General features: G+C 43.9%; 15 non-coding genes across 15 annotated transcripts; all 15 read left to right on the top strand.

Annotated features, from left to right (window-relative positions):
* Positions 1 to 566: 566 nt before the first annotated feature.
* Positions 567 to 681, top strand: LOC120934041. The gene has a single exon (XR_005748198.1). It is a non-coding gene; the product is annotated as a U5 spliceosomal RNA (small nuclear RNA).
* A 431-nt stretch (positions 682 to 1,112) lies between these two features.
* LOC120934016 lies at positions 1,113 to 1,227 on the top strand. Its single transcript, XR_005748176.1, has one exon. It is a non-coding gene; the product is annotated as a U5 spliceosomal RNA (small nuclear RNA).
* Positions 1,228 to 1,793: 566 nt separating this feature from the next.
* LOC120934042 lies at positions 1,794 to 1,908 on the top strand. The gene has a single exon (XR_005748199.1). It is a non-coding gene; the product is annotated as a U5 spliceosomal RNA (small nuclear RNA).
* A 566-nt stretch (positions 1,909 to 2,474) lies between these two features.
* On the top strand, positions 2,475 to 2,589 carry LOC120934032. The gene has a single exon (XR_005748190.1). It is a non-coding gene; the product is annotated as a U5 spliceosomal RNA (small nuclear RNA).
* A 563-nt stretch (positions 2,590 to 3,152) lies between these two features.
* LOC120934043 lies at positions 3,153 to 3,267 on the top strand. Its single transcript, XR_005748200.1, has one exon. It is a non-coding gene; the product is annotated as a U5 spliceosomal RNA (small nuclear RNA).
* A 437-nt stretch (positions 3,268 to 3,704) lies between these two features.
* Positions 3,705 to 3,819, top strand: LOC120934073. Its single transcript, XR_005748229.1, has one exon. It is a non-coding gene; the product is annotated as a U5 spliceosomal RNA (small nuclear RNA).
* A 566-nt stretch (positions 3,820 to 4,385) lies between these two features.
* On the top strand, positions 4,386 to 4,500 carry LOC120934044. The gene has a single exon (XR_005748201.1). It is a non-coding gene; the product is annotated as a U5 spliceosomal RNA (small nuclear RNA).
* A 428-nt stretch (positions 4,501 to 4,928) lies between these two features.
* LOC120934030 lies at positions 4,929 to 5,043 on the top strand. The gene has a single exon (XR_005748188.1). It is a non-coding gene; the product is annotated as a U5 spliceosomal RNA (small nuclear RNA).
* A 567-nt stretch (positions 5,044 to 5,610) lies between these two features.
* On the top strand, positions 5,611 to 5,725 carry LOC120934051. Its single transcript, XR_005748208.1, has one exon. It is a non-coding gene; the product is annotated as a U5 spliceosomal RNA (small nuclear RNA).
* Positions 5,726 to 6,156: 431 nt separating this feature from the next.
* Positions 6,157 to 6,271, top strand: LOC120934017. Its single transcript, XR_005748177.1, has one exon. It is a non-coding gene; the product is annotated as a U5 spliceosomal RNA (small nuclear RNA).
* A 566-nt stretch (positions 6,272 to 6,837) lies between these two features.
* LOC120934045 lies at positions 6,838 to 6,952 on the top strand. The gene has a single exon (XR_005748202.1). It is a non-coding gene; the product is annotated as a U5 spliceosomal RNA (small nuclear RNA).
* Positions 6,953 to 7,389: 437 nt separating this feature from the next.
* LOC120934074 lies at positions 7,390 to 7,504 on the top strand. The gene has a single exon (XR_005748230.1). It is a non-coding gene; the product is annotated as a U5 spliceosomal RNA (small nuclear RNA).
* Positions 7,505 to 8,070: 566 nt separating this feature from the next.
* On the top strand, positions 8,071 to 8,185 carry LOC120934033. Its single transcript, XR_005748191.1, has one exon. It is a non-coding gene; the product is annotated as a U5 spliceosomal RNA (small nuclear RNA).
* A 563-nt stretch (positions 8,186 to 8,748) lies between these two features.
* LOC120934046 lies at positions 8,749 to 8,863 on the top strand. Its single transcript, XR_005748203.1, has one exon. It is a non-coding gene; the product is annotated as a U5 spliceosomal RNA (small nuclear RNA).
* Positions 8,864 to 9,291: 428 nt separating this feature from the next.
* Positions 9,292 to 9,406, top strand: LOC120934031. Its single transcript, XR_005748189.1, has one exon. It is a non-coding gene; the product is annotated as a U5 spliceosomal RNA (small nuclear RNA).
* The last annotated feature ends 625 nt before the right edge of the window (positions 9,407 to 10,031 follow it).

Consider the following 10,031-nt stretch of genomic DNA (forward strand, 5'->3'; position numbering starts at 1 on the left):
TCCTTGGTGAAAAATAGCTTGAGATCATTTGATTTGGAAAGGCAAGCAGATGGCTTTAATGTTGTTGTTGTTGGTCGTGGTAAACGCGGCCTTGAAAACTATTTGATAGTCTTGATCCACCTATGCATATATTTGCCCCCAATTCCATGGCCGTGTGTGTTATATTGTGCTGATGAAGCTGATTGTTACGCGTCCCTGCTGATTCATGCCCCCATGCAGCTGCACAGACATGCAAATTAGGGTGTCTTGGAGTCACCATGAGTTGAACAGCATCTGTATTCTGCTGGGCCGTGCGTCTTATATTGTTCTGATGAAGCCGATTGGTACGCATGCCTGCTGATTCCTGCCCCCATGCAGCTGCACAGACATGCAAATTAGGGTGTCTTGGAGTCACCATGAGTTGAACAGCATCTGTGTTCTGCCGGGCCGTGCTTCTTATATTGTTCGGATGAAGCCGATTGTTACGTGTGCCTGCTGATTCCTGCCCCCATGCAACTGCTCAGACATGCAAATTAGGGTGTCTTGGAGTCACCATAAGTTGAACAGCATCTGTGTTTTGCTGGGTTATACTCTGGTTTCTTTTTAGTATTACTAAATCTTTTGCATTTTATTAAAGATTTCTGTGGAGGGGAATAACCATGAGATTTGATGAATTTTTTGATGCCTGGCTAATGCTGGGCCTCCTTGGTGAAAAATAGCTTGAGATCCTTTGATTTGGAAAGTCAAGCAGACGGCTTTAATGTTGTTGTTGTTGTTGTTGGTGGTAAATGCGGCATTGAAAACTATTTGATAGTCTTGATCCACCTATGCATATATTTGCCGCCAATTCATTGGCCATGCGTCTTATATTTTTCTGACGAAACCGATTGTTACGCATGCCTTCTGATTCCCGCCCCCATGCAGCTGCACAGACATGCAAATTAGGGTGTCTTGGAGTCACCATGAGTTGAACAGCATCTATGTTCTGCCGGGCCGTGCGTCTTATATTGTTCTGATGAAGCTGATTGTTACGTGTGTCTGCTGATTTCTGACCCCATGCAGCAGCACAGAAATGCAAATTAGGCTTTCTTGGAGTCACCATAAGTTGAACAACATCTGTGTTTTGCCGGGTTATACTCTGGTTTCTCTTTAGAATGATTAAATCTTTTGCATTTTATTAAAGATTTCTGTGGAGGGGAACAACCATGAGTTTTGGTGAATTTTTTGATGCCTGGCTAATGCCGGGCCTCCTTGGTGAAAAATAGCTTGAGATCCTTTGATTTGGAAAGGCAAGCAGACGGCTTTAATGTTGTTGTTGTTGGTGGTGGTAAACGAGGCCTTGAAAACTATTTGATAGTCTTGATCCACCTATGCATATATTAGCCCCCAATTCCATGGCCGTGTGTGTTATATTGTTCTCATGAAGCTGATTGTTACGCGTCCCTGCTGATTCCTGCCCCCATGCAGCTGCACAGACATGCAAATTAGAGTGTCTTGAAGTCACCATGAGTTGAACAGCATCTGTATTCTGCTGGGCCGTGCGTCTTATATTGTTCTGATGAAGCCGATTGGTACGCATGCCTGCTGATTCCTGCCCCCATGCAGCTGCACAGAAATGCAAATTAGGGTGTCTTGGAGTCACCATGAGTTGAACAGCATCTGTGTTCTGCCGGGCCGTGCTTCTTATATTGTTCGGATGAAGCCGATTGTTACGTGTGCCTGCTGATTCCTGCCCCCATGCAACTGCTCAGACATGCAAATTAGGGTGTCTTGGAGTCACCATAAGTTGAACAGCATCTGTGTTTTGCTGGGTTATACTCTGGTTTCTTTTTAGTATTACTAAATCTTTTGCATTTTATTAAAGATTTCTGTGGAGGGGAATAACCATGAGATTTGATGAATTTTTTGATGCCTGGCTAATGCTGGGCCTCCTTGGTGAAAAATAGCTTGAGATCATTTGATTTGGAAAGTCAAGCAGACGGCTTTAATGTTGTTGTTGTTGGTGGTGGTAAACGAGGCCTTGAAAACTATTTGATAGTCTTGATCCACCTATGCATAAATTTGCCCCCAATTCCATGGCCGTGCGTCTTATATTGTTCTGATGAAGCCGATTGTTATGCATGCCTGCTGATTCCTGCCTATATGCAGCTGCACAGACATGCAAATTTGAATGTCTTGGAGTCACCATGAGTTGAACAGCCTCTATATTCTGCTGGGCCATGCGTCTTATATTGTTCTGATGAAACCGATTGGTACGCATGCCTGCTGATTCCTGCCCCCATGCAGCTGCACAGACATGCAAATTAGGGTGTCTTGGAGTCACCATGAGTTGAACAGCATCTGTGTTCTGCTGGGCCGTGCTTCTTATATTGTTCGGATGAAGCCGATTGTTACGTGTGCCTGCTGATTCCTGCCCCCATGCAACTGCTCAGACATGCAAATTAGGTTGTCTTGGAGTCACCATAAGTTGAACAGCATCTGTGTTTTGCTGGGTTATACTCTGGTTTCTCTTTAGAATGATTAAATCTTTTGCATTTTATTAAAAATTTCTGTGGAGGGGAACAACCATGAGTTTTGGTGAATTTTTTGATGCCTGGCTAATGCCGGGCCTCCTTGGTGAAAAATAGCTTGAGATCCTTTGATTTGGAAAGGCAAGCAGACGGCTTTAATGTTGTTGTTGGTGGTGGTAAACGAGGCCTTGAAAACTATTTGATAGTCTTGATCCACCTATGCATATATTAACCCCCAATTCCATGGCCGTGTGTGTTATATTGTTCTCATGAAGCTGATTGTTACGCGTCCCTGCTGATTCCTGCCCCCATGCAGCTGCACAGACATGCAAATTAGAGTGTCTTGGAGTCACCATGAGTTGAACAGCATCTGTATTCTGCTGGGCCGTGCGTCTTATATTGTTCTGATGAAGCCGATTGGTACGCATGCCTGCTGATTCCTGCCCCCATGCAGCTGCACAGACATGCAAATTAGGGTGTCTTGGAGTCACCATGAGTTGAACAGCATCTGTGTTCTGCCGGGCCGTGCTTCTTATATTGTTCGGATGAAGCCGATTGTTACGTGTGCCTGCTGATTCCTGCCCCCATGCAACTGCTCAGACATGCAAATTAGGGTGTCTTGGAGTCACCATAAGTTGAACAGCATCTGTGTTTTGCTGGGTTATACTCTGGTTTCTTTTTAGTATTACTAAATCTTTTGCATTTTATTAAAGATTTCTGTGGAGGGGAATAACCATGAGATTTGATGAATTTTTTGATGCCTGGCTAATGCTGGGCCTCCTTGGTGAAAAATAGCTTGAGATCATTTGATTTGGAAAGTCAAGCAGACGGCTTTAATGTTGTAGTTGTTGTTGTTGGTGTTGGTGGTAAATGCGGCATTGAAAACTATTTGATAGTCTTGATCCACCTATGCATATATTTGCCGCCAATTCATTGGCCATGCGTCTTATATTTTTCTGACGAAACCGATTGTTACGCATGCCTTCTGATTCCCGCCCCCATGCAGCTGCACAGACATGCAAATTAGGGTGTCTTGGAGTCACCATGAGTTGAACAGCATCTATGTTCTGCCGGGCCGTGCGTCTTATATTGTTCTGATGAAGCTGATTGTTACGTGTGTCTGCTGATTTCTGACCCCATGCAGCAGCACAGAAATGCAAATTAGGCTTTCTTGGAGTCACCATAAGTTGAACAACATCTGTGTTTTGCCGGGTTATACTCTGGTTTCTTTTTAGTATTACTAAATCTTTTCCATTTTATTAAAGATTTCTGTGGAGGGGAATAACCATGAGATTTGATGAATTTTTTGATGCCTGGCTAATGCTGGGCCTCCTTGGTGAAAAATAGCTTGAGATCATTTGATTTGGAAAGTCAAGCAGACGGCTTTAATGTTGTTGTTGTTGGTGGTGGTAAACGAGGCCTTGAAAACTATTTGATAGTCTTGATCCACCTATGCATATATTAGACCCCAATTCCATGGCCGTGTGTGTTATATTGTTCTCATGAAGCTGATTGTTACGCGTCCCTGCTGATTCCTGCCCCCATGCAGCTGCACAGACATGCAAATTAGAGTGTCTTGAAGTCACCATGAGTTGAACAGCATCTGTATTCTGCTGGGCCGTGCGTCTTATATTGTTCTGATGAAGCCGATTGGTACGCATGCCTGCTGATTCCTGCCCCCATGCAGCTGCACAGACATGCAAATTAGGGTGTCTTGGAGTCACCATGAGTTGAACAGCATCTGTGTTCTGCCGGGCCGTGCTTCTTATATTGTTCGGATGAAGCCGATTGTTACGTGTGCCTGCTGATTCCTGCCCCCATGCAACTGCTCAGACATGCAAATTAGGGTGTCTTGGAGTCACCATAAGTTGAACAGCATCTGTGTTTTGCTGGGTTATACTCTGGTTTCTTTTTAGTATTACTAAATCTTTTGCATTTTATTAAAGATTTCTGTGGAGGGGAATAACCATGAGATTTGATGAATTTTTTGATGCCTGGCTAATGCTGGGCCTCCTTGGTGAAAAATAGCTTGAGATCATTTGATTTGGAAAGTCAAGCAGACGGCTTTATTGTTGTTGTTGTTGTTGGTGGTAAATGCGGCATTGAAAACTATTTGGTAGTCTTGATCCACCTATGCATATATTTGCCGCCAATTCATTGGCCATGCGTCTTATATTTTTCTGACGAAACCGATTGTTACGCTTGCCTTCTGATTCCTGCCCCCATGCAGCTGCACAGACATGCAAATTAGGGTGTCTTGGAGTCACCATGAGTTGAACAGCATCTATGTTCTGCCGGGCCGTGCGTCTTATATTGTTCTGATGAAGCTGATTGTTATGTGTGTCTGCTGATTTCTGACCCCATGCAGCAGCACAGAAATGCAAGTTAGGCTTTCTTGGAGTCACCATAAGTTGAACAGCATCTGTGTTTTGCCGGGTTATACTCTGGTTTCTCTTTAGAATGATTAAATCTTTTGCATTTTATTAAAGATTTCTGTGGAGGGGAACAACCATGAGTTTTGGTGAATTTTTTGATGCCTGGCTAATGCCGGTCCTCCTTGGTGAAAAATAGCTTGAGATCCTTTGATTTGGAAAGGCAAGCAGACGGCTTTAATGTTGTTGTTGTTGGTGGTGGTAAACGAAGGCCTTGAAAAAGATTTGATAGTCTTGATCCACCTATGCATATATTAGCCCCCAATTCCATGGCCGTGTGTGTTATATTGTTCTGATGAAGCTGATTGTTACGCGTCCCTGCTGATTCCTGCCCCCATGCAGCTGCACAGACATGCAAATTAGGGTGTCTTGGAGTCACCATGAGTTGAACAGCATCTGTATTCTGCTGGGCCGTGCGTCTTATATTGTTCTGATGAAGCCGATTGGTACGCATGCCTGCTGATTCCTGCCCCCATGCAGCTGCACAGACATGCAAATTAGGGTGTCTTGGAGTCACCATGAGTTGAACAGCATCTGTGTTCTGCCGGGCCGTGCTTCTTATATTGTTCGGATGAAGCCGATTGTTACGTGTGCCTGCTGATTCCTGCCCCCATGCAACTGCTCAGACATGCAAATTAGGGTGTCTTGGAGTCACCATAAGTTGAACAGCATCTGTGTTTTGCTGGGTTATACTCTGGTTTCTTTTTAGTATTACTAAATCTTTTGCATTTTATTAAAGATTTCTGTGTAGGGGAATAACCATGAGATTTGATGAATTTTTTGATGCCTGGCTAATGCTGGGCCTCCTTGGTGAAAAATAGCTTGAGATCCTTTGATTTGGAAAGTCAAGCAGACGGCTTTAATGTTGTTGTTGTTGTTGTTGGTGGTAAATGCGGCATTGAAAACTATTTGATAGTCTTGATCCACCTATGCATATATTTGCCGCCAATTCATTGGCCATGCGTCTTATATTTTTCTGACGAAACCGATTGTTACGCATGCCTTCTGATTCCCGCCCCCATGCAGCTGCACAGACATGCAAATTAGGGTGTCTTGGAGTCACCATGAGTTGAACAGCATCTATGTTCTGCCGGGCCGTGCGTCTTATATTGTTCTGATGAAGCTGATTGTTACGTGTGTCTGCTGATTTCTGACCCCATGCAGCAGCACAGAAATGCAAATTAGGCTTTCTTGGAGTCACCATAAGTTGAACAACATCTGTGTTTTGCCGGGTTATACTCTGGTTTCTCTTTAGAATGATTAAATCTTTTGCATTTTATTAAAGATTTCTGTGGAGGGGAACAACCATGAGTTTTGGTGAATTTTTTGATGCCTGGCTAATGCCGGGCCTCCTTGGTGAAAAATAGCTTGAGATCCTTTGATTTGGAAAGGCAAGCAGACGGCTTTAATGTTGTTGTTGTTGGTGGTGGTAAACGAGGCCTTGAAAACTATTTGATAGTCTTGATCCACCTATGCATATATTAGCCCCCAATTCCATGGCCGTGTGTGTTATATTGTTCTCATGAAGCTGATTGTTACGCGTCCCTGCTGATTCCTGCCCCCATGCAGCTGCACAGACATGCAAATTAGAGTGTCTTGAAGTCACCATGAGTTGAACAGCATCTGTATTCTGCTGGGCCGTGCGTCTTATATTGTTCTGATGAAGCCGATTGGTACGCATGCCTGCTGATTCCTGCCCCCATGCAGCTGCACAGAAATGCAAATTAGGGTGTCTTGGAGTCACCATGAGTTGAACAGCATCTGTGTTCTGCCGGGCCGTGCTTCTTATATTGTTCGGATGAAGCCGATTGTTACGTGTGCCTGCTGATTCCTGCCCCCATGCAACTGCTCAGACATGCAAATTAGGGTGTCTTGGAGTCACCATAAGTTGAACAGCATCTGTGTTTTGCTGGGTTATACTCTGGTTTCTTTTTAGTATTACTAAATCTTTTGCATTTTATTAAAGATTTCTGTGGAGGGGAATAACCATGAGATTTGATGAATTTTTTGATGCCTGGCTAATGCTGGGCCTCCTTGGTGAAAAATAGCTTGAGATCATTTGATTTGGAAAGTCAAGCAGACGGCTTTAATGTTGTAGTTGTTGTTGTTGGTGTTGGTGGTAAATGCGGCATTGAAAACTATTTGATAGTCTTGATCCACCTATGCATATATTTGCCGCCAATTCATTGGCCATGCGTCTTATATTTTTCTGACGAAACCGATTGTTACGCATGCCTTCTGATTCCCGCCCCCATGCAGCTGCACAGACATGCAAATTAGGGTGTCTTGGAGTCACCATGAGTTGAACAGCATCTATGTTCTGCCGGGCCGTGCGTCTTATATTGTTCTGATGAAGCTGATTGTTACGTGTGTCTGCTGATTTCTGACCCCATGCAGCAGCACAGAAATGCAAATTAGGCTTTCTTGGAGTCACCATAAGTTGAACAACATCTGTGTTTTGCCGGGTTATACTCTGGTTTCTTTTTAGTATTACTAAATCTTTTCCATTTTATTAAAGATTTCTGTGGAGGGGAATAACCATGAGATTTGATGAATTTTTTGATGCCTGGCTAATGCTGGGCCTCCTTGGTGAAAAATAGCTTGAGATCATTTGATTTGGAAAGTCAAGCAGACGGCTTTAATGTTGTTGTTGTTGGTGGTGGTAAACGAGGCCTTGAAAACTATTTGATAGTCTTGATCCACCTATGCATAAATTTGCCCCCAATTCCATGGCCGTGCGTCTTATATTGTTCTGATGAAGCCGATTGTTATGCATGCCTGCTGATTCCTGCCTATATGCAGCTGCACAGACATGCAAATTTGAATGTCTTGGAGTCACCATGAGTTGAACAGCCTCTATATTCTGCTGGGCCATGCGTCTTATATTGTTCTGATGAAACCGATTGGTACGCATGCCTGCTGATTCCTGCCCCCATGCAGCTGCACAGACATGCAAATTAGGGTGTCTTGGAGTCACCATGAGTTGAACAGCATCTGTGTTCTGCTGGGCCGTGCTTCTTATATTGTTCGGATGAAGCCGATTGTTACGTGTGCCTGCTGATTCCTGCCCCCATGCAACTGCTCAGACATGCAAATTAGGTTGTCTTGGAGTCACCATAAGTTGAACAGCATCTGTGTTTTGCTGGGTTATACTCTGGTTTCTCTTTAGAATGATTAAATCTTTTGCATTTTATTAAAAATTTCTGTGGAGGGGAACAACCATGAGTTTTGGTGAATTTTTTGATGCCTGGCTAATGCCGGGCCTCCTTGGTGAAAAATAGCTTGAGATCCTTTGATTTGGAAAGGCAAGCAGACGGCTTTAATGTTGTTGTTGGTGGTGGTAAACGAGGCCTTGAAAACTATTTGATAGTCTTGATCCACCTATGCATATATTAACCCCCAATTCCATGGCCGTGTGTGTTATATTGTTCTCATGAAGCTGATTGTTACGCGTCCCTGCTGATTCCTGCCCCCATGCAGCTGCACAGACATGCAAATTAGAGTGTCTTGAAGTCACCATGAGTTGAACAGCATCTGTATTCTGCTGGGCCGTGCGTCTTATATTGTTCTGATGAAGCCGATTGGTACGCATGCCTGCTGATTCCTGCCCCCATGCAGCTGCACAGACATGCAAATTAGGGTGTCTTGGAGTCACCATGAGTTGAACAGCATCTGTGTTCTGCCGGGCCGTGCTTCTTATATTGTTCGGATGAAGCCGATTGTTACGTGTGCCTGCTGATTCCTGCCCCCATGCAACTGCTCAGACATGCAAATTAGGGTGTCTTGGAGTCACCATAAGTTGAACAGCATCTGTGTTTTGCTGGGTTATACTCTGGTTTCTTTTTAGTATTACTAAATCTTTTGCATTTTATTAAAGATTTCTGTGGAGGGGAATAACCATGAGATTTGATGAATTTTTTGATGCCTGGCTAATGCTGGGCCTCCTTGGTGAAAAATAGCTTGAGATCATTTGATTTGGAAAGTCAAGCAGACGGCTTTATTGTTGTTGTTGTTGTTGGTGGTAAATGCGGCATTGAAAACTATTTGGTAGTCTTGATCCACCTATGCATATATTTGCCGCCAATTCATTGGCCATGCGTCTTATATTTTTCTGACGAAACCGATTGTTACGCTTGCCTTCTGATTCCTGCCCCCATGCAGCTGCACAGACATGCAAATTAGGGTGTCTTGGAGTCACCATGAGTTGAACAGCATCTATGTTCTGCCGGGCCGTGCGTCTTATATTGTTCTGATGAAGCTGATTGTTATGTGTGTCTGCTGATTTCTGACCCCATGCAGCAGCACAGAAATGCAAGTTAGGCTTTCTTGGAGTCACCATAAGTTGAACAGCATCTGTGTTTTGCCGGGTTATACTCTGGTTTCTCTTTAGAATGATTAAATCTTTTGCATTTTATTAAAGATTTCTGTGGAGGGGAACAACCATGAGTTTTGGTGAATTTTTTGATGCCTGGCTAATGCCGGTCCTCCTTGGTGAAAAATAGCTTGAGATCCTTTGATTTGGAAAGGCAAGCAGACGGCTTTAATGTTGTTGTTGTTGGTGGTGGTAAACGAAGGCCTTGAAAAAGATTTGATAGTCTTGATCCACCTATGCATATATTAGCCCCCAATTCCATGGCCGTGTGTGTTATATTGTTCTGATGAAGCTGATTGTTACGCGTCCCTGCTGATTCCTGCCCCCATGCAGCTGCACAGACATGCAAATTAGGGTGTCTTGGAGTCACCATGAGTTGAACAGCATCTGTATTCTGCTGGGCCGTGCGTCTTATATTGTTCTGATGAAGCCGATTGGTACGCATGCCTGCTGATTCCTGCCCCCATGCAGCTGCACAGACATGCAAATTAGGGTGTCTTGGAGTCACCATGAGTTGAACAGCATCTGTGTTCTGCCGGGCCGTGCTTCTTATATTGTTCGGATGAAGCCGATTGTTACGTGTGCCTGCTGATTCCTGCCCCCATGCAACTGCTCAGACATGCAAATTAGGGTGTCTTGGAGTCACCATAAGTTGAACAGCATCTGTGTTTTGCTGGGTTATACTCTGGTTTCTTTTTAGTATTACTAAATCTTTTGCATTTTATTAAAGATTTCTGT

Source organism: Rana temporaria, chromosome 3 (genome assembly GCF_905171775.1).
Source record: "Rana temporaria chromosome 3, aRanTem1.1, whole genome shotgun sequence".
Taxonomy (NCBI): domain Eukaryota; kingdom Metazoa; phylum Chordata; class Amphibia; order Anura; family Ranidae; genus Rana; species Rana temporaria.